General features: G+C 39.3%; 1 pseudogene across 1 annotated transcript in view; it reads right to left on the reverse strand.

Moving 5' to 3' along the window:
- The window catches only part of LOC148851002 (uncharacterized), a 33,141-nt pseudogene that overhangs the window by 4,865 nt on the left and 920 nt on the right, over positions 1-27,356 (reverse strand). Inside the window, exons 3-6 of the transcript XR_016099406.1 lie at positions 27,003-27,305; positions 26,802-26,913; positions 18,503-18,613; positions 6,485-6,645 (exon numbers count right to left, since the gene is read on the reverse strand). The product of XR_016099406.1 is annotated as an uncharacterized LOC148851002 (transcript). The remainder of the gene's footprint in view (positions 1-6,484; positions 6,646-18,502; positions 18,614-26,801; positions 26,914-27,002; positions 27,306-27,356) is intronic.

Consider the following 27,356-nt stretch of genomic DNA (forward strand, 5'->3'; position numbering starts at 1 on the left):
TTTACTTCTCTAACACTGAAATCTTTGTGGCATGAAATTGACCACCTAGAAACACTTGAGTGGGAAAGCCAGAAGGATGCATAGACTCATAAAAAGCAGGTTGAGACTATTAGGGTTTTTGAGTTCCTAGCTGGTTTGAATCCTAAGTATGATATTGTGAGACAACAACTACTAACAAGAGACAGTGTGACCCTATCACAAGCCTACTCCTTAGTGCACAGTAAAGAGACTAGGAGAAAGGTTATAATGCAGCATCAGCCCTTCCCACCAGCCTTGGCAGCAATCGAGCCTAAGTTCGGGGGTGATACGGAGAGGGATATAAAGAAGGAAGACAAGCGGGATCTAGTATGTGAACATTGCAAGAAACCCAAGCATACTACAGACACATGTTGGAAGTTGCACCCTCATTTAGTCCCAGCAAAACTCAGGAACAAAAGGGGTAATGTTAATATGGTTGTTAATACTGATTGTGCCTCCTCATCTGGCTCAAAATGCACACCCCTAGACACCCTAGCTGCTGCCTGGGCTGCCCTGACTCAATTGGAAAAGGAAGTTGGCAATTCAGCTCTATCATTTCAGCCACCATCAGCTCCTACATCAGCTTTTGCTCATTCAGGTACTTAGGCCTCAACTTATCATGCTTCAGCTCTAGGTAACACTGAACATTGTTGGGTAACAGACTAAGGTGCATCTGACCATATGACTAGCTTGCCATCACTGTTCACTACCTATCACCTATCTTCTAGTAGAGATAAGGTGTCCATTGCTGATGGTTCCCTTGTTCCCATTTTTGGCAAGGGAGACATCAAGTTATTTAATGCCATATCCTTATCTTCGGTTCTGCATGTTCCTAAGCTTAATACTAATTTTCTTTTAGTCAGTAGCATTACAAAACATCAGAATTGTTCAACAACCTTTTTCCCTGACCGATGTATTTTTCAGGACTTAGAGACAAGGAAGGTGATTGGAATTGGCCGTGAGACAAATGGGATCTATCTGCTTGGAGAGAGTTCACATTGGGAAGATAGTGAAAATAGAAAGTCTTTTGTTTCTCAGTCTATTAGTCAGGTTATGCTTTGGCATAATCGGTTGGGTCACTTATCTTTTCGGTCTTTGAAGAGTTTGTTTCTTGATTTATTTGAGTCTATTCAAATGTCCAATTTGAGGTGAGAGTTGTGAGCTTGCAAAGCATTGTAGAACATCTTATTCATTGAGTAATAAAAGAAGTAATAATCCTTTTGATATTGTGCATATCGATGTTTGGGGTCCTTATCACGTCACTGTTATGGGGGGTACAGATATTTCTTGTTGTTTGTTGATGACTATACCCGGTTTTCTTGGGTTTACCTTATGCGTTCTCGAGATGAAGTTCCTACTTTGACCTGGATCTTTCATCAGATGATTTTAACCCAATTTGGGGTCAAAATCAAAATCTTCAAATCCGATAGTGCGAAAGAATACTTTGCCAACCAATTAGCCTCCTATTTGATTGACCATGGGATTATCCACCAAAGTACTTGTCCTCATACACCACAATAGAATGGGGTTGCTGAGAGGAAGAATAGGCACATATTGGAGGTGGCCAGAAGCATCATGTTTAACTCCAATGTGCTTATTCGTTTATGGGGAGATGCTATTCTTACAGCAGTTTATCTCATTAACCGAGTTCCTTCGTGGGTTCTTGACATGAAGCCTCCATTTACCCTCGTATACCCTAATAAAGACCTGTTTATTGTTCCCCTTAAAACCTTTGGTTGTACTTGCTTTGTTTAGATTCTTGGACCTCATCATTCCAAATTTGATCCTAAGGCCTCCAAATGTATTTTTCTCGGTTATGCACAAACTCAAAAGGGATATTGCTACTATGAACCCACTTCTGGGAAAAGATTTGTCTCTATGGGTGTTACTTTCTTCGAGGATGTACCCTATTATCCTAAGGTTTCTCCTCAGAGGGAGAGTAGAGAGTGTGGGGTTAACTCATCTGAAGTTCCTTTACCTGTTTCATTGAGTGATGAGGGATGTAATGGGGAGGAGTGTCAGAGGTGTCGGGATTTGAGAGTCTACCATAGGCGGTGGAGGCAGGTTGATTTCAGTCACCAGCAATCCAGGCCAGCCCCAGTTCCTTCTGTGGATCCAGATCCAGGCACTACAATTCCTTTATCGGATCCAGGTTCCACTGAGATACCTTCCACTATTGAGCCCTTACCTTCTTTGGATGACCTTGACCTCCCCATTGCAATCCGTAAAGGCAAACGGTGTTGCACCACATCCACAGCCCACTGCATTTTCTAATTCTTGTCCTATGATCACTTGTCCCCCTCTTATAGGTCCTTCCTTACATCTATTGTTGATATTCCTATCCCCAGAACAGTGCATGAGGCCTTGTCAGTTCCTGTGTGGGAAGATGCAATGAAGGTTGAAATGGATGCTCTTCTGAGGAATAATACTTGGGAGCTAGTTGACCAACCTAAAGGGAAGAAACCGGTTGGATATAGATGGGTATTTACTGTGAAACATAATGTTGATGGTTCCATTGAAAGGTATAAGGTTCGGTTAGTTGCAAAGGGATTTATTCAGACTTATGGTATAGACTACTTGGAGACTTTTGCTCCAGTAGCAAAGATGACCACTATTAGAGTTTTATTGTCCCTTGCAGCCAGTTACTCTTGGCCCTTGTTCCAGATGGATGTCAAAAATGCCTTCCTCAATGGAGACTTGCAGGAAGAAGTCTACATGCAGTTGCCTCCTGGATTTTATGATGCAGACATAGGAAAGAAGGTTTGCCGGTTGAACAAAGCTTTGTATGGATTAAAACAGTCCCCCAGAGCTTGGTTTGATAGATTCAAACAAACCCTTGAAAGGTTCAGCTATGTATAGGCCCAGTCAGACCATACATTGTTCATTAAGAGAGTGGACTCTTCCTTGACCTTGCTTGTTGTATACGTGGATGATATTGTAGTGACAGAGAATGATAATGGTGAGATTGAGTCTCTCAAACAACTCCATCAAGAATTTGAGGTGAAAGATCTGGGAGAGCTACGATATTTCTTGGGTATTGAGGTAGCTAGATCTAAACATGGAATTTTTGTTTCCCAAAGAAAGTATGTTCTAAATTTGTTAGAAGAAACTGGAAAGTTAGGTGTTAAGCCTGCAGATACACCTACTGAACAGAATCACAAGATTAGTGCAGAGGGTGGAGAGCCACTTGAAGATAAAGCTATGTTCCAGCGGTTAGATGGAAAACTCCTCTATCTTTGTCTCACACGACCGGACATCAGTTATGCGGTCAGTGTTGCCAGTCAGTATATGCACTCTCCAAGGACTACTCACTTACTTGCAGTTGAGAGGATATTAGCATATTTGAAGAGGTGCCCAGGTAGAGGTATACTATTCAAGAATAATAATCACATGAAGATAGAGGTTTATACAGATGCTGATTGGGCTGGAAGTATTGATGATAGAAAGTCTACCTCTGGATATTGTGCTTTTGTAGGAGGTAATCTGGTCTCCTGGAGGAGTAACAAGCAAAGTATTGTTTCTTGTTCTAGTGCAGAAGTTGAATACAGGTCCATGGCTAATGGTGTGGCTGAAATCCTATGGTTGAAATCACTATTTGAGGAGTTGGGTATTGCTTATGAGAAGCCCTTAATGCTGTATTGTGATAATCAGGCTGCTATTAATATAGCTCATAATCCGATACAGCATGACAGAACTAAGCATATTGAAGTAGACGACATTTTGTCAGAGAAAGGGTTTCATCTTAAGAAGTGTGTCTTCCGTATATCACCTCCAACATGCAGCTTGCAAATCTTCTCACTAAGGTTGTTCCAAGGAAAAAGTTAGAGGCAGATCTATGCAAGTTGGGAATGACAAATATCTATTCCCAACTTGAGGGGGAGTGTAAAGAACACTGATGTGGTCCCCACAGTGTTCATATGGCAGCAATAATTCTGTTAGATATGACAGTGTTAGTTGTTAGTTATTTCAGCTTTATTATTAGTCATTTCTTATTCTAATTGCCATGTAAGCAGTAAGGGCAATTCAGCCCTTTTACAGTTAGCCAGTAGTTATAAATACTAAGACAGGGCCAGCAGAAACTATGACTACTCTCTCTTTTCTGAAACTCTCTTCATGTACTTCTTTTCTTCCTCTCTTCTCTTCTTCTTCTCTCCAATTTTTTCATCCGTTTTTTCTTTTAATTCAAGACTGCTTGTAGTCTAGATCGACTACTCAAGATACAAGGCATGCCATATCACCAAGGGATATACCCAACTACTCAATTTTTTCTTCCTCTCTTCTCTTCTTCTTCTCTCCAATTTTTTCATCCGTTTTTTCTTTTAATTCAAGACTGCTTGTAGTCTAGATCGACTACTCAAGATACAAAGCCTGCCATGTCATCAAGGGATATACCCAACTATATGGCATTGACTTTGGAGACTTTTTCTCCTTTGGTTAAGATGAACTCCATTCATGTTTTATTATCCTTGGAAACTTCTTTCTCTTGGACCCTGTATCAGTTTGATGTTAAAAATGTCTTCTTGAATGGGGACCTTCACGAGGATGTATATATGCCACTTCCTCCTAGGATGTATGGTAAGGATATGCAAGGAAAGGTCTGTAAGTGGAAGTATCTCTATGGACTCAAGCAATCACTATAGGCTTGGTTTGAGAGATTCAGCAATACCTTCATTGCAGTTGGTTATGTTTAAACGTAATAAAACCATACAATCTTTGTGAAGAGGAATGATGCATTAGTGACTACACTCATTGTTTATGTTGATGATATCATTGTTACAAGGGATGATGTCAAGGAGATTGGGCAACTTAAGCAGTTCCTTTCTATACTGAGTTTGAGATTAAGGATCTTTGGGGGCTACAGTACTTTTTGAGTATTGAGGTAGCCTGTTTCAAGGAGGGGATCTTTATACCTTAGAGAAAGTATGTTCTTGCTTATTGATAGAAACAGGTGAACTTAGGGCTAAGCCAGCTCCTACTCCTATTAACTACAATCATAAACTATCTATTTTAATGGAAAGTTATTGCCTGTCAAGGGAGTGTTTCAGAGACTTGTCGAGAAGTTATTATACCTCAGCATTATCTGACTAGTTTATGCATGCTCCCAAAGACACTCATTTAGCTGCCACTACAAGGTTTTTATCAACATAGCCCATAATCTAGTTCAGCATGGCAGAACAAAACATATTGAAGTGGATAGACACTTCATAAGGGAGAGAGTGACTTCTGGAAAAGTGCGTCTTCCTTTTGTTGCTTCAAAAAAAAAAAAAAAAATCAGTCGATGTTTTCACAAAGGAGGTTCCCAGGTGTAAATTGGAGCAGTATGTAAGTAAATTGGACATGACTGAATCTATGTTCAACTTGAGGGAGAGTGTTGAGCTGCTGGCTTGGGCTTTACTTATATTGCCTTATTTTAGTTTTATTGTTAGTGGGCCTTAGGTGTAGAGGGTTGTATACATTAGCATTACTCTAATAAAAAAATGATTAAGGGGCTGGGGATTGGATAGAATCTCTTGACCACCTGAACACATTTTTCTTCCTCTCATCTTCGTGCTCTTGTTCTGAACTTCTCTCACACATTTTTTATTTGCTATCAAATCACACTTAATCCTTTTTAGAGCTGTTTTACTTCTGTATTGTATGGCTATTTTGAGCATTTGAGAATTGACTTTAGTTATGAACCTTTTAAGGACATTTGTGACCTTTCAACCTAGCTAGGACCACAGTGCAGATAGGTCCCACCAGATAATCTAAGTATTACAATAACCATGTCTCCAGTTGCCCTAACTTTGGAAACCAGAAGTACAATTCTCTTGCATGAAAATGAGTTGATTAATTCTTATTTTCCTAGATCAAGGGATTTCAATTGTCAAGGATGACAAAATGGCAAAGGTTTGGGCCTCAACCAATTTTGAATTTTTCACTTCTAAATCTGAAAGCAAGGAACCAGAAAAGAAAATTGTGACATCTGAGGCATGGTAAATCCCAAACAACCTGAAGATGCCCAACTTGCCATGGACAGCTTACCAACTAATTGTTTATTGTTATATAAGCAGGCTTACTATCAAATTACAAAGTTTATTACCAATCAATAAACATTGATCTTGTTTATTATCAAATCACACATTGAAATTTAGAGTTGTCATTATGTCAATAACAATCGGGCCTTATTGGGTCAGGCTTGATAGGCATGAATTGCAATTCTGATCAACATCAGAGTTGGTTCTGGGTTTACTATTACAGACCCTACAGGGTCTGGTTCAGGACTGGGTCTGCATATTTCTTTCAGTTCAGGGTTGGGTCCACCCTCACCCAAACTAGACCCAATCCATTGGCAGCAATGCATTCAGGCTAGGTGACCAACAAGGATGCCTTGTTGCCCAAGCAATGCCTAGACAACTATTTAACTAATTGGTTGACCACATTTTAGTTACGAAGGTGGTTGAAGATAAAAAGGGCTTCAACTTACCTCCAAAATAATCCGGCCTTGTTCATCATATGGAAATCTCCCCTGACTGGTTTACCATAGATGTCCTTGGCATTTTCATAATCATTACCGAAAAGATATACATGGTCACATTTCTCAGGATAACATGTTGAATGTGAGCAAGCACAGCCCAATTGTGAACTCTGCACAGAAAAGATATGGAATATATAATCATTCATCTGTGTTGATTCGAGACTTTGATACAAATATATGAGGTTACACATGCATTCATATAGACATGGTATTTTTCTATTTGAAAAGCTTATGTACAGCACACTTAGATGCCTTTCCTCTTCCCTTTTCTTTTCTTCAAAGCCCTGTAGGTTGTTTCTTTTTTTTCTTCAAGATTTAGCCATTAAGTATCAAGATCAATGATGGCATCTGTGATTATTTAGAGGCTAATCAAATCATGCTTTCTTTTTGTAAAACCTCATTTGATCATCATTGGAATTTTGCACAGGTTTTTTTTCCAATAAAATGTAAGACTTTGTTGTAACTCTGACACTGGGAGCCTGTCTTACACCATAACAAAAACTTTTGCCAAACTCCGATGATCATGGATTCTGAATTGCCTTTTTGTGCAGATATGACACTAAATAGAATGGAATGGCGAAATAGGATTCATGTTGCTGACCCCATGTAGTTGGGATGGGGCAAAATAGAATGGAATGGCTGTTATTTTATTACAAAAACCCTTCATATTATGATCTATAGATTCTATACTCTGCTTTTGTTTGAAAAAAAAAAAAAAAAAAACATGAGATGTTAACACATCATATGGTATATACTCTAGTTTCTTTATTTGCTTTATTTTTGGATACTATGCTATATTTTATCAAAAATCTAAGCTTCCATCTCATTGACCAATGCATTCTCTGCTGTTATGCATATTTCCTTTCTATATGTTGGATCATTTGGAAGTTCTCTACAATGCTTTTATTTGTCGATGGTTGAACTTTTTTTTTAAGATAAATAAAAAATCTTTATTAAAAAAAGAAACACAGAGAAAAGAACCCAAACAAGGAAATAACAAACACTCAAAATCCCAAAAAAAATTCCCAAAGACCCGCCCCTCAGCAACACAAAAACAAATCCAACAACAAAACTCCTAAAAGAACCCAAACAAGGAAATCACAACTTCAAAAACATTACACGAGAATATCCCCAACAAAAAACGATCCCCAACAATCACTCCCCTGCAGATTAAAGCTTCTTTTTCACTGCATCTGGATCAACTTGAGATTTAGGGTCCATTTGGTTTACAGTCGGCATCAGAATCAGAATCGGAGGTGGTCTATTCCCATAGTCTGTTTGGTTCAGACAGGAATCAAAATGGGAATTGAAGTCAGCTGGAAGGGGATTTCATTCCCAAGGGGGAGGGAATGCCATTCCACCAGGAATGGGAATGGGATTCCAAGTCCACCCTACCAAACAGTTGGAATCGGAATGGCCCATTCTGATTCCAATTCCAGACCCCTATTCCTGTGAACCAAACAGGACCTTAGTTCCTTGCAAGATGGCCAAACTTTATTAATATGAATAAAAGAATAGTATGTGCAACATAATGCTTGATCATTTTATGCTGGGCTATCCTTGACTACCCAACCCCAGTTTATCTATGGTATGGTCCCCAGTACAACAGAGACCCATTAACCCCTTCTTTAACCATTGAATGAGACTTATTTGCTGATCTGTGTACTTGTAAATGTATGGTTACAGGTATTAGAAGCAGAAAAGAGCTTAGAAGTGAAAGAGTAGTCACGATAGGCATGAAAAAGGGACTGCTCAATGGAGAAAAAGTTAGTCCACCAGTCAGCTAGATATCTTTATAAAACTAGATGGACACAAATACCTCTGTTTAATCATGACCAAAAATAAAAACAAAAGAGAAAAACTAGTAATGGAGTTCTCACGGCAGTATATCTGATTAACAAGGTGCCTTCTCGTATACTTGGATTCAGCACTCCATTCAGTCTTCTTTTTCCTCAGGGGGAGATGTTTCATATTCCTCTAAGGGTGTTTGGGTGTGTTTGCTTTGCGCATATCCTTGGTCCTTACCATTCGAAGCTTGATCCCAAGGCAAAGAAATGTGTGTTCCTTGGATATGTAGAGAATCAGAAAGGGTACCGCTGCTATGATTCAGTCTCTGGGAACCGGTATGTTACTATGGACATTACCTTTTTCGAGTTTACGTGCTTCTTCTCAAGGAATCCTTCTCAGGGGGAGTGTTTTGGGGAAGTAAGTTAGCAGTCTATCCCTCTCCTAGTTCTAGTCCCTGTGTCTACTCCTGTGCTTGACCACCACCCGATATCACCTACCTTGCCACCTCCTTTTTGTTCTGTCTCACAACATTACTCACGGCAGAGACTTCATAAGGCGGTTGATTCCACTACAGCAGAACTCACACCACCTCCTGTCGATCCCTTGAAGACTCCAGATTCGGCTGATACGGATTCAGGTATTCCTCTTGATCCCACTACTATTTCAGTTCCCACTGGTCCTACTAACACTGTTACAGATAACCTTGATCTCCCTATTGCTCTTAGAAAAGGGAAGAGAAAGTGCACTGCTCATTGTATTTCACAATACTTATCCTACAATGGACTTTCTCCTTCATACCGTGCTTTTCTCTTTTCTCTTGATTCAGTGTCTATACCCAAGGGTGTTAGTGAGGCTCTCTCCAAACCTGAGTGGAAGACATCTATGCAAGAAAAGATGGAGGCTTTGATTAAGAATCAGACATGGGAGATTGTGGACCTACCAAAAGGGGCAAGGAGACAGTTGGACGCAGATGGGTTTACACAGTAAAGTATAAGGCAAATGGAAGTATAGAGAGGTACAAGGCAAGACTTGTTGCGAAAGGGTACACACAGACCTATGGCATTGATTATCTAGAGACATTTGCACCAGTTGCAAAGATGCCCTCTGTTCGGATACTCTTTTCTCCTACTGCCTCATACTCTTGGCCCTTATTTCAACTGGATGTGAAGAATGCTTTCCTAAATGGGGATCTGCAAGAAGATATGTATATGGATCTTCCAGCTGGTTTTTATGATAATGTTGAAAAGGGAAAGGTATGCAAGCTGAAGAAGTCATTATATGGCTTGAAACAATCTCCCAGAGCATGGTTTGACAGATTCAGAAAGGCCCTAATTGTTTTTTGCTACACTCAAACTCAATCTGATCACACCTTGTTTGTGAAGCGCAGGGGATCTTTGGTGTCAATCCTGATTGTTTATGTGGATGATATTGTTGTCACTGGGAATGATCTGAGTGAGATTGATAGTCTGAAGAGGAACCTATATAAGGAATTTGAGATTAAGGATCTTGGTGAACTAAGATACTTCTTAGGCATCGAAGTTGCGAGATCGAAACATGGAATTTTTATCTCTCAAAGGAAGTATGTCTTGGACCTTCTCCAAGAGACAGGGAAGCTTGGAACAAAGGCAGCTAGCACCCCCATTGATCAGAACCATAGAATCAGTGCATCAGAAGGTAAACCAATAAAGGACCTTGGGAGATACCAAAGACTTGTGGGTCGGCTACTATACTTGTGTATGACAAGACTGGACATCTCCTATGCAATAAGTGTAGTGAGTCAATACATGCATGCTCCACGAGACCAGCACTGGAAGGCAGTTGACAGGATCCTTGCTTATTTGAAGGGACATCCAGGCAGAGGCATATTGTTTACTGATCATGGACAGTTGAAGCTAGAGGCTTATACAGATGCGGATTAGGCAGGATGCCTTGATGACAGAAGATCAACTTCAGGAGTGTGCACCCTAGTTGGGGGTAACCTAGTCTCATGGAAGAGTAAAAAACAAGCAGTTGTGGCAAGATCAAGTGCAGAAGCCAAATATAGGGTCATGGCACATAAAGTTTCAGAACTTCTTTGCATCCGTTCTCTGTTAGAAGAAATCGGTGTACAGGCAGAAGAACCTATGATGCTATACTATAATAACCAGGCTGCAATTAATATTGCCCATAATCTAGTCCTGCATGACCGAACTAAGCACATTGAAGTGGATAGACACTTTATCAGAGAAAGGATAACTTTTGGAGAAGTTTGTCTTCCATACATTTCTTTTGATCTGCAACTTGTTTATGTACTCACAAAAGGCGTTGCAAAGAATAAGCTGGAGCATGATCTACACAAGTTGGGAATGTGTGACATCTACTCCCAACTTGAGGGGAAGTGTTGAATGGGCCGATTTGTGTTTAGTTTATTTTCTTTTAAATTAAGAAGTTGTTGGGCCTTGGGCCCATTAGTTTTTTGTTTTAAAAGAGTTGTAACTATTTAGTTTGAGTTGCCACCCTAATAAGGGCATCTTTGTAATATCTCATATTTTTAAGTTAAATATAAATAGAATGAGGGGCTGGCGGCTAAGGTTATGATACACAATCCTAGTTGACCTTCTTCTCCTTTTCTTCCTCTTTCTCTTCCTATTGTTGAAATCTACAACTTTCCCCTCTTCCTTTCACAAGAAGCTTGACTGAATCAGATGATAGTGGTTTCTATTGATAGCACTTGTATTGCCTGCATAAAGAGGAATAGGAATAGGAAGCTGAATGCCAAGATCCATAAAAAGAGACTGTAACCAAACAATCTCACTGCAAACCGAAGACATGGCCCTATACTCTGCTTTAGTGGAAGACTTGGAGACTGATTGTTGTTTCTTACACTTCCAAGAGATGAGTAAATCACCCATAAAAACACACCACCCAGAAGTGGACCTACGGGTGTCTGGACAACCAGCTCAATCCACATCAGCATATGCTCTCAACTGAATAGGAGAGGATGAGGAGAAGAACAGTCCCTGGGAAGTTGTGCTTCTAACATATCGAATGATGCAATGAACAACTGTCATATGAGGCTAACAAGGAGCATAAACAAATTGACTAACAACTTAAACAAAATGAGAAATATCAGACCGAGTCATAGTGAGATAAATGAGGGACCCCACAAGCTGGCGATATAAGGCAACGTCAGGAAGTAATGGACTTTCAGATTTAGATAGCTTAAGATTTAGCTCCATGGGTGTATCAACATGCTTTTCATCATTAAGACCAGCAAGTTGACAAACAAAATACCCTCGATCACTACGATGTATTTCCAGTCCCAGGAAATATTTGAGAGGGCCCAAGTCCTTCATGTGAAAGGAATTATGAAGTAATAGTTTCAATTCACAAATGCCTTCAGCATCATTCCCATTCAACATGTCATCAACATATAGTAGGAGAATGGCAATACCTTGAGGCCAACGCCTAACAAATAAAGAGTGATCAAAAGAAATCTGGCTATATCCAGCAGCAACTACAACATCGCAAAAGCATTCAAACCATGCCCGGGAAACTTGTTTTAGACCATATAAAGATTTTTTGAGGCAACATACTAAAGAATGATCACTACAGTATACAGGAGGAGGCTTCATGTAGACCTTCTCCTTCAATTGACCATGAAGAAAGGCATTCTTCACATCAAGCTGGCATATGGTCCAAGACTGAGCAACAGACACTGCTAAAAGAGCACGGATTGTGGTGATCTTTGCAATAGGAGCAAAAGTTTCTTCATAGTCAATACCATACTCCTAACTATATCCCTGGGCAACTAAGCATGCCTTGTATCAATCAAGAGATTCATCAGACTTCAGCTTAATGTTGTAAACCCAACAACTCCCAACAATGGATGCATTTGGAGGAGCAGGCACAAGATCCCAAGTGTCATTCTCATGTAAAGCATGAATCTCTAAATCCATGGTTTCCTTCCAATGAGGGCTACTATTAACTTCTTGGTAGGAGCGAGAAACATTTATGGAGGATAGGACAGCAGACAAAGAGCTATTGTTTAAAGGAAAACCATAGCGGTCAGGAGGTCTAGATATACGAGTAGAACGACGAAGATGAACAGAAGTGTGAAGAGTGTCTAAAGTAGAGGTATCACTTACAAGAAAAGTGGTAGGATGATGATCTAAACCGGGAGGAAGGCAAGTCGTAGACGTAGGGACTGGAGCACGTAACTGCTTGCAAGAGAAAACGAGAAAGTCCTTCTCAACAAAAGGAGATGGAACATCCTGTGAATCAAAGTTTGGCAAAATAGAAACAGATGGTGCATACAGTCTAGCAATTCCAGCAAAAAATGAAATGTGCTCAAGGAAAACAACATTATGTGATATACGAATGCGACAAATAGAGGGATCATAACAAAGAAATCCTTTGTGATCAGGACTGTAACCCACATAGGCACATATGACAGACTGTGCAAACAATTTAGAACATTCACGAGAGGGAAGATGAACAAAGCACACACACCCAAAAACATGAAGCATAGATAAATCTGGAGAACGACCAAATAACTTCTAAAAGGGAGACATATTACCAAGAACTAATGAAGGAATATAGTTGATCAAAAACACAGTTGTACTAGCTGCCTCTACCCAAAAGTATGAAGAGTCCTCACAACACTAAGGATATGTCCATTCTTGCGCTCGGCCACACCATTCTACTGAGGAGTATCTGGACAACTTCATTGCACTTGTATTCCATGGTCCTTCAAATAGGACAAAAAAACTCCATCAGCGTATTCTCCCCCTGAATCCGAACAAAAAATACACACTTGTGATTGAAACCGAACCCGCACCATAGCATGAAACAACTTAAATGTTGGAAACACCTCAAACTTGTAGCGAATAAGTATATCCATGTGTACCTGGTACAATCATCAACGAACAACACAAAATATTTGTATCCAAGCCGAGAAGAGACGGAAGCAATCCAGACATCACTATGTATAAGCTCTCGAAGTGAGAGGTAGTATGCTTAGATATGTGAGGAAATGATAAGGTACGACTCTTACATAAGCAACAAGAAACACAATATGTATCAAAGGTGTGCAAGGAAGGAACTTTATTCTTAATAAGGCCTAAATCAAACGAAAATTTTAATTTTTCAGAATGTAAATGACCCAAATGTTTATGCCATAAGTCCCAAACATTATTTCTATGACTCAAAAAGGAACTAGAAGTAGAGGAACTGAAATAAACTGATGATGTTGTTGTTTGAGGCTTCTCGAACTCCAATGCAAACAAACGGCCCAACCTGCGCCCCTTCCCTTTCACCTCCCCAGTGTTCCGGTCCTGAATCAAACATCCATCCTAAGAGAATATGAGAATGTTACCTTCATCAATTAATTGGCCCAGATAAATCAAGTTTGTAGTGAGATTAGGAACAAGAAGGGTCTTGGTAAGAGGGAAAGATGCAGTAGGTAAAAGCTTAAAGACAGATCACTACTACCAATGATGTTTAACATTTCACCATTGACAGTAACAATATGTTTGTGATGGGTTTTAGTAAGGTTACTTGGTTGGTTAGGGTAGGCTCCTGTCATGTGGTTGGTAGCTCCAGAGTCAATGATCCAAGTATGAGAAGAAGAAGAAGCACAATAATCGGAAAACTCACCAGGTAAGCCAATAGCAGAAAGAACAGAAGAAATAGTAGAAGTTACCAGCTGTCAAATGTTTTCCTCAACCATAGATGCCAGAAAATCACTTTTAACAAAAGAATCACCACCAGTAGTAGATTTCTTACTCCCATGTGCTACAGCAACAGTGTCAATTCCATAAAGCAAGAAAACAGCAGTCCAGGCACAAGGATATTAGAGACAACCAAATTCAGCAATCAAGAACTCAAGATGACAGTCCGAAAAAGGTAAGTTTTAAGACTGTCAATCTAAAACCCTTCAAATATGAATCTAAAGTCTGAATCAAATAAATGGAAGCAAGAAAACCCTATGGCGACACCAAATCTAGGGTTATAGGTTGATCGAGTTAGCCGATTGAGAGAAAACTGTGATTTACCAACACAATAGGTGTCTTTTTCAAAAATAAGAAGAGATATCTTGTGCAGATCAAAACAATCCCTAGAAATCTCCAAACTAGAAACTGAGTGTATGATTGAGAAGAGCTTGAGAGGACCCTTCAATCTGGAGAGAAAAACCCAGATCGCAGGCTGATAATAGAAGGCCAAAAGTCCAAAAAAAAGTTACAGTCCAAAAAGGAAACTGTATAGTGTTACAGTTCCAAGAAGATCAAAACTCCTTCGAAAACTTCACCAAATCAGATGTTGTTTGTAGGTAGAATAGATCAGATCTAGGCAACACCAGATCTGAAGTCTAAAGCTGTTGCAGTCCCAAAAAGGAAATTGTACAATGTTTCCGCCCCAAGAAGAAGATCTGAACTCCTTCAAAAACTTCACCAAATCATATGTTGTTTGTGGGAAGAGTAGATCAGGTCTAGGCAACACCAGATCTGAAGTTTGGCCTCGAACCAATGTCTCATAAGAGAGATCTAACGAAATCTCTCCTGCTGGTTGCGCAAAGAAGACTGAACAGAAACGGGTTGATCAAAACAGCCCTAATATGATAGGATTACTGCTTCTAGTGAGTTTCACGACAGAGAGAGAAAATAGATCAGAGAGCAACCTGCTCTAATACCATGTCAACACTTGTCTGAATAGAGAGAAGAACAAGAATAATCTTAGAGGTGTCAAGAATGAATGACCCCCACCTCAAAGAGTCTCTTATATATTAAAATATATGTACAATTACAAGAATGCCCATATAGGGCTAAAAAAGAATAGAAGAATAAGAAGTATAAGTAATGTACAACAAGGACTATACTAACAAGATACATCAAGTTATAGAGTCTCGACATTCAATGTGAAGCATAGGGCTTATGGCAGCATAAAAAGGTACAAGGCAAGGTTGGTTGCAAAACGGTATACACAGACCTATGGTATTGATTACATGGAAACTTTTGTAGCAATTGCCAAGATGAGTTATGTTCGGATTCTCTTGCCCTAGCAACTACCTATTCATGGCCTCTATTCCAGCTTGATGTTAAAAATGCCTTCCTTAATGGTGATCTGCAAGAGGAGGTATATATGGACATTCCAATTGGTTTTTATGAGAATGTTGGTAAGGGAAAAGTTTGCATGCTGACAAAATCACTATATGGTTTGAAAGTCACCTAGGACATGGTTTGACAGATTCATAGGAGCACTTATCTGTTTTAGGTACACAGACTCAATCCAACCATACTCTCTTTGTAAAAAAGAGAGAGGCACTCTTATCAGTATTGATTGTATATGTAAATGATATAGTTGTTACAGGAAGTGATCTGAAGGAGATTAATGCACTCAAGAAGTCATTATAACAAGAGTTTGAGATCTAGGTGAACTGAAATACTTTCTGGGAGTTGAGGTTGCAAGATCTAAGTATGGGATTTTCATTTCTCAGAGGAAGTATGTGTTGGATTTACTATAGGAGACTAGGAAGCTAGGAACTAAACTAGTTGATACTCCTATTGATCCAAATCATAGAATAAATGCTTTGGATGGTGAGTTGGTTAAGGATGTAGAGAAAATATTAGAGGATGGTAGGCCGGCTACTATATTTATGTATGACACATCCAGACATCTCCTATATTGTGAGTGTTGTGAGTCAGTATATGTATGCCTCTTGGGTTCAACACTGGGAAGCAATTGAGAGGATACTTGCATACCTGAAGAAGCATCCTGGTAGAAGGATTCTTTTCTCAAACCATGAAAATTTAAAGTTGGAGTCTTACATGGGTGCAAATTGGGCAGGTTGCTTAGATGATAGGAGATCTACATTAGGGGTATGCACCTTTGTGGGAGGAAACTTGGTCTCATGGAAGAGTAAAAAACAATTAGTCTTACATGGACGCAAATAATAGTGAAGAGGGTAGCCAGCATTATTGCTCTCTTTTCTCTCTCAAATCTCTTCTCTTCATTTTCTCCTTTCTTCTCTTCTTCAAGAAATATTCTTTTCTTTTACAAATCTTTATTTCAACACCTTTCTACTGACCAAAACCTTTATTTTCATTTTTTTGATTAAGTGACCATTCTCAGACTCAAACCCATATTGCCAGCCCGAGATTTTACTATTACACCAAGCAATGATACTCCAAATTAATATCCCATGTAACAATGAAAATTCATTTTTTCAAATTTGGCCTTGTCTGAAACCATGTCCAACCAAGTGCTAGAAGTGCCTTCGCTTCTATCCAATTTTGCATAGAGTGAGACATGGGAATCAAAATCTGACTCATGTCCAGCCGTCTTACTTGGCAAGACTAAAATTAGAATTTGCACACACACTTATTGAGTAGTTCTAAAATTACTTACACTTTTTTGTGCAGATTATTTTTTATTATATATTTTGATAAATAGATGGATAAACTTTTACTTGTTTGGGCCCATATTTTTTGCATGTGTTTCTAGCTGGCATTATGAAGCCCCGACTTTCAGCACACAGAATATCCACATTACAAACATAGTTGTCAAGGTGACGCCTAGGCGGTTTTCAAACTTCGCCTCGCCCAGACGCCATGCAAAGTTTGTATAAGGCGCACGCCTAGGCGACTAGGCAGGTGCTTAACTCCAAGGCGCACTAGACTAGATGCAAGACACGTTAATACATCCCTTAATACATTGATCCTTTTTTTTTATCAATAACACCAACTTCATTAAATTAAAAGAAAAGAGAGAATATGGATACAAAAGGGGAGATAAAATATCTTAGCTCCCCAAAAACAGAAAACAAAGGGAGTGCAAAGAGAAAATATTAAAAACTAGCCCAAAAAATAGACTCCTTATTCACTCCTTGCTTGGCCAACCCATCCGCAAATGAGTTGGCACTCCTCTTCACCCAGCTATACTAAATCTCAATGTCCCTACCCAGCCATAAGAACTATTTTTTTTTTCATTGTTAAAGTTCCACAAACCACTGTCCTCTGTCTTCAACCAACTAACCACCACCTTCGAATCACCTTCCAGGATCAAACAGCTGATATTTAATTCCTTTGCTCTTCGAATTCCTTCAAGTGCTGCAAGGATCTCAGCCCTAAGAGAGTCACCTTCTCCAATAGGGCCAGAGAATAAAGCAATAACAATCCCTTCCTCATTCCTGAAGATTCCTCCAATCCCAGAGGGCCCTAGATTCCTTACACTGCTCCATCAAAATTCAGCTTTATAAAGCCCAAGGGGGGAGGGGACCAAAATGGACAAAGAGCCCTCTTGCATCTAGCATTGGAAGCAATCTCTTTCCAGTTTCTTAGCAAGTCATCCACAGGAAAATCTGAAAACAACTCCAAAGATTTTAGCCAGTGGAGAGCCCTTAAAAGGACTCGATCTAACAATTCTTCCAATGTTCTTTCCTTGTCAGAAAAAATGCATGAATTTCTTTCTTCCCACAATGACCAGCATACCACTGCCCTTAATACACCTCCACATAGTCTTCCCTCGCTTCCTAGGCCAACTAGAAAAAGGAGAAAACAAACCTTGGACAGTCTCTGAAGGATACCAAGAACACCCAAAACAGGAGAAAACTCACTCCCAAACAGTTTTAGCAGCCTTACAAGAGACCATGAGGTGGTAGCCAGATACATTGATCCTTTAATATTTTTTATATTGTTTTTTTATTTTCTTTTGCTGCAAATAGTTTTTATTGGTTAGTTTTTGTTATTACAATAGAACCTACCACACATTATCGCTCTTTTTATTAGAAGAAGAATGCTGTCTTTTTAGGGTTTTATTTTCATGGCAGAACTGAATAGAAGAGGGAGAGCTGTGCAGTCAGGTTTGTTTCACACACGGTCCAACTCCAACTGTTGCTGCAATGCTGCATAACCAACTAGAAGTCTAAACAACTTCAAATATGCCAGGTAGTCAAATGAATCATCTTCTTATTCTCAGTTTTCAGTCCGCCTATTCTTCCTCCTACCCTCTTCGTTTTCAGCCTTTTTTCTTCCTTTTTGTTGGTTCTTCCTCTTCTTTTTGTCTTTTCCATACGTTTTTTGCATGATTTTTTTTTTTGGAATCAAACAGGGGCTCCCGCCCCTTCGTTTCTTCTTCATTTTCCTGCAAACTACATCAGATCATCACTTTTACATAAGCATGAACAAAAATCAGGATAAATACCTCCTTGAGCATTTCAACTGATTCAGCACTGTATGCATCCTCACACTGCCGTGCCCAAGTGTCAAACGAACACCTCAACCAATCAGGACTTATGAAACGCTGCAATATCACCTGCAATGTATAGAGTTTCCAATTACTTCAACATTGACAAACTTGGAAAATTCAGTAAATGTTATTTCACTATTAAATTAATCATTCAGGTAAATAAAAGCCTACAGTTTAAGAAAAAATTTAAAAGGAAACTTTGAAGTCCAGTAAGATGGATACATTACAATACAAATAACACAACAAGCAAAAACTTGCAGAAATCAGGCACATCATTCCACGATACTCACCAGACCTTGCAGAAGAAATTAGCAGAATAAAATTGGAAAAATAAAGCAATAACTTGTATTGACTATTGATATGAAGGAGACAAAAACATCTCTACTTGAGAAATGGCTTGAGAAATGGAGAGGATTACCATGATACTTGATACCTGTACAAGGGTGTTGTATCATATTTTTGAGTTTTCTGATACTGTATACAGCCATGTCCTTACTGTATCCAGTAAGACAGGAGAGGAATACTGTTTATGGCATTCTACAATCAAAAGCATCCATTGATACCACCCAAATGACTGGGATGCAAGCCTATCCAGACAATCAACACTCTCCTTCTGATTGCAATCTATAACCGCTGTCCTTACCAAGTTGTTGCTTTTCATTAGTTATGATCCATTTAGTGGGAAGAGAGTTAAGTTCTGAGGTCTCTCTGTGACAGGTACCCCATGTTAAAATCTTTCTATATCCATAGAAACTGCTAGATTGCTGATATTTCCAATATCTCTCCACTATGGGTATCTCTTGGGACCTTGGTTTGTGGAGGGGTCTTAGGGATTGCAACTTTTTGGAAGCCTCTTCCCTTTTGGAATCCCTATCAGAAGTTTTTGTGGACTCTTTAGACAATAATAAAAGGATTTAGACAGTGAACCAGTAAGAGAACTCTCATATTCTTCCTATAATGTACAGCATCACCCACTCATCATTTCCCTGTCAAAGCTATTTGGTTATGCTGTACTCCTGAAGTTAGAGAATTTACTTGGGAAGTGATGAAAAAAGTCAACACATGTAAAATGATTCAACAGAAAAGAAAACATTGGCCTTTATGCCCTCATATGTATTCTCTTTGTAAATCTAATGAAGTAACAAATCACCTTTTTATCTTGTGTGCTTATGCTAATGGAACATGAAACTACTTTTTATACTCTTTTTAATGCAGTTTGACAGCCCCCAATGGGCATTTCCTCTTTGTTTTCACCTAAATTTCTCTCTCCTAAGAGAAAGAGGGAAGAATGAAGATCGTGTAAATATGTATAAAAGCAGCATCTTGTAGACCATATGAGAAGAAAGAAATGGCAGAATCTTCCAAAATGAGGCAAAATCACTAGAAGTACTAATAGATATCATCACCATCAGGTCTGTTATTGGATGAAAATGAGAGATGAATTAGTTGGTCCCCACTTGTAGTTAATACATCCACATCAAGAAAAATGACAAATCAGAACTGGTCTCTCCGCATCAAATGTTGGAAATTTATGCCCTCAAGATCCAATATTGTAATCTTTTATTATGAATAAAAGGATTAGTTAATGTACCACCACATGCTACGGGTATGTATTCTATGATGTCCTAGGCCTATATTTATAAATGATGTCATTGAAACCACTAGCATGGAGACATGACATCATCCGTAATGTTGGCAAGTTGGCATAAATAGTTCTCAATCAATAGCAAGCTTAGGATAGCTGAATAAATATCTTTAAACAGATCAATATAAAATTCTCACCAGTTGGTGATTAACAAAATGGTTTATCAATTTTGTTCACAAATTATTTTTATGAATACAATATTAGTTTTCAAAATGGTTTCAGATTCATCTGATGTATGCCTAGAAGAGAACAAGTTCTTTGTATGTGTTGAGCAAAAGGAGGAGAAGAAGAAGGAAAGAAGAAGGAAGAAGAAGAAGAAGAAGAAGAAGAAGAAGAAGAAGAAGAGGCTACAGAGTTAAGGCCTCAAAAACTTAGCTTCAGTCGAGTGAAGCTTTGCATTTATACTATTCTGGCCATACATAACAATATGTCTACAGAATTACAAAAATACCCCTGCGGGTACTAAGTCTGTGAACAGTACATATATTACACCTGTTAACACTCCCCCTCAAGTTGGGGCATAGATATCAATCATGCCCAACTTGTCACAAAGACCTTGATGTCTGGAATGGTTTAGCCCTTTTGTAAATAAGTCTACTAGTTGGTCTTCAGAGCTGATGTATGGAGTGCATACTTCGCCTGTGATGATTTTCTCTCTGATAAAATGCTTGTCAACTTCAATGTGCTTTGTTCTATCATATAGTACCGGGTTGGCAGCGATACTGGTAGTTGTCTTGTTGTCACATAGTAGAGTCATGGGTTTACCAACTGGAAAACCCAACTCTCCCAATAGATTCTTTATCCATATACCTTCGGCTACTCTGTGTGCCATTGCACGGTACTCAGCTTCAGCACTGGATCTAGCTACCACGGTTTGCTTCTTACTCCTCCAAGTAACAAGGTTCCCTCCTACAAAGGTGCAGTAACCACTAGTAGACCTTCTGTCACTTTGGGATCCAGCCCAATCCGCATCTGTGCAAATTTCAACCCTCAAGTGTCCATGTTTCTGGAATAATAAACCAGCACCCGGGAACTTCTTAAGATACCGAAGTAATCTCTCTGCTGCTTCAAGATGGGTGGACCTAGGTGCATGCATGAACTGGCTGAGGACACCAACAGCATATGCTATGTCTAGACGAGTCATAGAGAGGTACAACAATCTTCCTACAAGCCTTTGAAATTGCTTCACATCCTTAAGAGGTTCACCTTGGCTGTCACTTAACTTATGGTTGGGGTCAATGGGAGAATCAGCTGGTTTAATCCCAATCTTTCCAGTGTCCTTAAGCAAGTCTAGGACATATTTCCTTTGGGAGATGAAGATACCCTTTTTTGATCAGGCAACCTCAATTCCAAGGAAGTATTTGGCAGGTCCTAGATCTTTCACTTCGAACTGAGTGGCAAGGAAGCCCTTCAAACTTTGAATTTCATCCTCCCAGTCACCAGTAACAATTATGTCATCCACATATACTATTAGGGCAGCCATTTTACCTTCTACCCTTTTTACAAACAGTGTGTGATCTGACTGACATTGCTTGTATCCCCTCTGCTGAACTGCAATATGAAATCTGCTAAACCAAGCTCTTGGTGATTACTTCAGCCCATATAAGGACTTCTTTAACTTGCACACTTTCTGTTCACTTCATATAAACTTCCTCTTCAAGGTCACCATTCAAGAAGGCATTCTTGATGTCGAGCTGATGTAGATCCCAATTCAGATTGACAGCAAGAGAGAAAAGTACTCTAATAGAGTTCATTTTGGCAACAGGTGCAAAGGTTTCTGCATAATCAACTCCACATACTTGAGTAAAACCCTTTGCCACTAAACGAGCTTTATACCTCTGCACAGTTCCATCAGCCCCATGCTTAACAGTGAACACCCATTTACATCCAACTGGAACCTTACCCTTAGGGAGATCAACAAGTTCCCTCGTGCCATTCTTATGAAGAGCATCAATTTCTTCCTTCATGGCATTTGTCCATTCTGGTACTGAGAGAGCTTCTGCCACATTCTTGGGAATAGGGATACTGTCAATGGAGGTAAGGAAGGCACGAAATGAAGGTGAGATGTTCTCATAGGAGACAAAGTTGGAAATGGGGTGTTTTGTGGTGCACAACCTAACACCTTTCCTGTGAGCAATAGGAAGGTCAAGATCATTAGCAACAGGGAGGTCAGGACTATCACTGGGAGTCAAGTTACCTGAGAGTATGATCTTCCCCCGAGGAGTTTGATGGCACTTGAAGTACAGCTTCTGGATTCTCCACAGCTCTTGAACTTGGTTGGCCTTTATGACGACGAGAAAAAACACGGAAAGGTGGAGGATCAGGAAGAGAAGGGGGAGAAGGAGAAGGATTAGGAAGAGGAGAAAGCCGAACCAGTTTCTCCTCATGCCTACACTCCCCCTGAGGAGAAACAGGAAAGAATGGCTCATCTTCAAAGAAAGTAACATCCATGGAGACATAGAATCTCCGAGAAACAGGATCAAAGCAACGATACCCTTTCTGAGAGAATGAGTAGCCAAGAAATATACACGGGATAGCACGAGAGTCCAATTTCTCCCGGGTGGGAGATAGGTTTTGGACAAAGCACCAATAACCAAAAACACGAGGGATAGAAAGAAGATGGGCCTTAGGAAAGAGAAGCTGATGTGGGGCTTTGTACTCTAACCAACGAGAGGGCATTCGGTTAATGAGGTATGTAGAACAAAAGACAGCCTCAAGCCAAAATCGTTTGGAAACATTCATGTGGAGTAGTAAACCCCGTGCCACTTCAAGGAGATGTCGGTTCTTCCGTTCAGCCACACCATTTTGTTGTGGCATACGGGCACAAGAGCTCCGATGAAGAGAGCCATGTGAAGCAAAGAACTCCGTGAGGTCACTATGAAAAAACTCTTTTGCATTGTCTAACTGGAATATTTGAATCTCAGTCTGAAATTGGGTGAAGACCATCCGTTGAAAATCTTGGATAATTTTTTATACTTCCTCACGGGTTCGCATTGGATATACCCAAGTGTATCTGGAATAATCGTCAATGAAGGTAATGAAGTACTTGTATCCACTCTCAGAAGGTAAAGTAACAGGGCCCCACACATCAAAATGCACAATGTGAAAAGGAAACTCAGATTTACTATTTCTTTGAGGGAATTGAGTTCTACAAGGGAAGAGAAATATATCTTATGAATTGGTAAAAGTTTGGGAGGAGTTGGACGTCTATTCTCACTTCTTACATAGTTCCGGGAAAAATTAGAAACAGACATTGACTTACATAGTTCCGGGAAAACCAATTTCAAGGTTTCAAAAGACAAATGACCCAGACAACAATGCCACAAATACATTTTACTCTTTTTTAACTAACTCATAGACTCTGTAACATGAAGGCCAGCTGTATTCTCTAGCATGTAGAGTCCATCAACCATACGTCCCCTACCAATCGTCCTCCCCGAGGCCAGATCCTGAATCACACAATAGGTAGGGAAAAAAGTCATAGAACAGTTCAAGGAATTTGTAACACTACTGACTGAGAACAAATTCATAGGGAATTTGGAACATGAAGAACATCAGAAAGAGTAAGGCCAAGGGGAAGAGAGAGAGTTCCTTGACCAGCTATGGAAGTGTATGATCCATCAGCTAGTCTCACTTTATCTCTTCCGAAAAGAGGGTTATAAGTTTGAAAGTAAGAGAACATACCAGTCATGTGTTTTGATGCTCCATAATCAATGATCCATGGAGAGTCAAGGTTGTGTGAGGCAGCATGGAAAGCAGTGGCAGAATTACCTGATATGGATGCAAAAGAGGTGGAGTTTACAATATCCTCCCTTGGGTCTGATCCAGAGTAGCTGTGTTGGCTATGTGGTGTTTGAGGCACAATAGAAATGGAGGGCTGATTCTTCCGAGAAACCATATTTGCCATGTGGTGTTTCTTGGTACCTTGTTGCCCGGGTCTTCTAATTACATCTGAGCCTTGCTTCTTAGGTAAATCCTAAACCCACTTTGGTTTCCCATGGAGATCCCAACAAGTATCTTTGGTGTGTCGGGGCCTCTGACAATTAGTGCACCACAATCTTTCCTTATTCATAATTCTAAGTTTAGAAGTACTCAAAAAACATAGGTACACTGCCTTACAGAGTTATTACAGTCCACAACTAGGCACTTGTTGATTTTCAGTTTCACAGAGAACCAAACACAAACACTACAGCTACAGTACTAGGATGTATGACCTACACTGTGTAAGAGTCCACAGAACAATATACGAACTGCTCTTGTAGTGTAACCAGGTCTGAAAGATCTACAGTTTTGCAACTTCAATATAGTTTCTCAACCAAGAGAGAAAAAAAACTCAGTAGAAACAGCAATACAAGTGGTGGCGCACCACACCTAGTCGGCTGATATCCACTTTCCAGGACAGTTGAACAGTCACTTAAGGTCTAGGGTTCAACCACAGTCCCTTGGAGAGTTGAATAGAGCAACATACACTCGGAGGAAGGGGAACAATCCCTACACAGATTTTGGGACATTAACAGTCGTGCAAGAAGAGAGCCATAAACAGGAAAAAAAGTTCCAATCCCTATGTCACCCTAACTGTGAATAGGTAGAACAGTCATGGATTCGAACTTCTCTTCAGGACAGAACCTTCCTTCGAACATCTGGGATGGATTTCCATAGACTTCCTAGTCGAGCAACACCAGCTACCAGCACCTAAGGCTGGAAGTTGAACAGTCAGTAGCAAAACCCCTTTTTTTCTGCGCCAGGAAGTTGAACAGTCAGCTTTCATGTAGCAGAACCCAACTCGACAGTGGAGACAATCCACATCACTAGAGAATGCTTCCTCTCCTTGTCTTCGAGCATCAAAACTATAGCTTCTACGCAGCAGTGGAGAGAGACCTCAGCTGGTTGTTTTCCAAGCCTGGACAGTCCTGCTCTAATACCATGTTAAGCAGAAGGAGAAGGAGAAGAAGAAAAAGAAGAAGAAGAAGAAGAAGAAGAAGAAGAAGAAGAAGAAGAAGAAGAGGCTACAGAGTTAAGGCCTCAAAAAACTTAGCTTCAGTCGAGTGAAGCTTTGCATTTATACTATTCTGGCCGTACATAACAATATGTCTACAGAATTACAAAAATACCCCTATGGGTACCAAGTCTGTGAACAGTACCTATATTACACCTGTTAACAGTATGCATTTATGCAAATAGTAAAGGGTGAAAGAACTAATATGCAATTGTCTAATTGATAGAATACCTTTCAAATGAAACTTAATTGATTGTTGCCCTCAAATGTGAGAAGGTAGCACATCCATGCAAAATTCCAGAATGGCACATATGTATGAACAGTAAAACAATTTGAAACTATTATATAATAGTAAGTAAAGTTGAATAGCAATTCATCTTGTCAAATGGTAGTGCAGAATCCTGCTCGATCCAAAAAAAAAAGATTCTTGAAGGATTCTAACCCTTGGGTGATAGATTGAGAACCCTTTGGCTCCACACATGCTAATCAACCTCATCAGTAGACCTCTTTATTGTGTTTTAACGAGTTTATAAAACTCAAAAGCATTCCATCTCAAACTCTTCTGAGTATGAGTTGAATTCAGTTTAGGTAACCTTTCAATCCTTCTATAGCTTGGATTTGCACTTTTAGAAGTCCATAAATTTTGTTTTGGGAGGACCTTCGGATAGGTGAGCAATCACTAAAGGTCCAATTTCCTGTACTTTATGCACTCACCTGCTACAAATTTGAACCCAACTCTAAGTTTGAGAATTTCTTTGCATCGGGTTTAATTGGGATCTTGTGTTCAGAAGGGGCTGTAGGCACCAAATGTTTTGGGCAACATTATAAATTATATATCAGTCTTTGGAATGGAGAAAACTCCCACCTTATTGTAATACTTCAACTTGCTTTTAATAAAATCTCCTTTTATTGATAAAAAAAAAATGTGCTTCCATTGATAGACTATATATTTATTCAACATTTAACATGTTAGAATGTTATTAAAAAACTTTTCATTAAAAGAATCATAACTTTTAAAAACCATTTTCCTAAAAGAACCAGCAAGGAATTGGTGATTAGATAATTGGCTTACTACTTTGATATGATTCACTTATTAAGTCACTATAATTCAAAAGAAAAAAAAAAAAACTGCATATGACTACAAAAAGGCATTCTCAATCTAATCAAAACATATAGTAACAATAAAGACAAAAGTTAAAATGGAAAATAATTGACATATATAAAGAAGACAAGATGGCCAAAGACCAGAAGGGAGACAAGTAGAAACATACCTATTACAATCTCTTAATATTTCCTATTTGATTTATATAGTTCTTTGATATGGTTTTAAGCCTTAAATGTGCAATTGTATTTCTTCTAATGGTCTCTTGAAGGTTTACTAACTAATTCCATGCTTCTAGAAAACTTTTCTGATTTTTCAGATTTCAAAATATCTTAGCTAAATTAGGGAAATATCTCCAACTCTATATGGCAAAATGTTTCATCAATATCAAAATTACAACCATGAATTTGAGTAAGGTTTTTATGGACCACCTTTCTTTCCTTGGCTACCATCAAATAAGTATTATTTTTTCTTATTAACAATCAAAACAGAATCAGAGAAAGAAGTTTACGCTGTGAAGCTTCAAAAGCATCCTTCCAAGATCAGAAATAACTCTGGCAGCAGGAAGCCTCCATGGCAAATTCCTTCCATGCTGACACATTGCGCATACTCTCAACAAAAACCTAACCATTATTTAGCAGAAAGAAAACACAAAAATGAAAGATAAACCAAATAAGAAAGAACTTGGTGTAACCTGAGCACCAATTCTTACCTCGGGATGCAATTGGTCACTTAAATTTAGCATGGAAACAGCAAGCTTCTGCATGATAAAACGGTGTGGGACGGACAAATCTCTTACTGTTTTCACACCAGCATAGTGTGTCCTATGTGCAATTGGCTCAGGGAACTCATGGATTGAACAGACAAGTTGCATATCAGCCCAGGAATGATTCCTGGTGTGGGGAAAAAATACCACGAAATATTTCTTTCTATCATGAGTAGGCTTTGCTTTCAATGTTGATAATGGACAGTCAGCCCTTGCACATCGAAATCCTGCTTGCCATTTTCCTCTCCACTGTACTTGAAAAGGAAAAGGAACATCAAAATAGCACTTTCCCATCTGTAA

The sequence above is a fragment of the Nelumbo lutea genome, chromosome 5, assembly GCF_056320005.1.
Source record: "Nelumbo lutea isolate HS-2025 chromosome 5, American lotus-T2T, whole genome shotgun sequence".
NCBI classification, from domain to species: Eukaryota; Viridiplantae; Streptophyta; class Magnoliopsida; order Proteales; family Nelumbonaceae; genus Nelumbo; species Nelumbo lutea.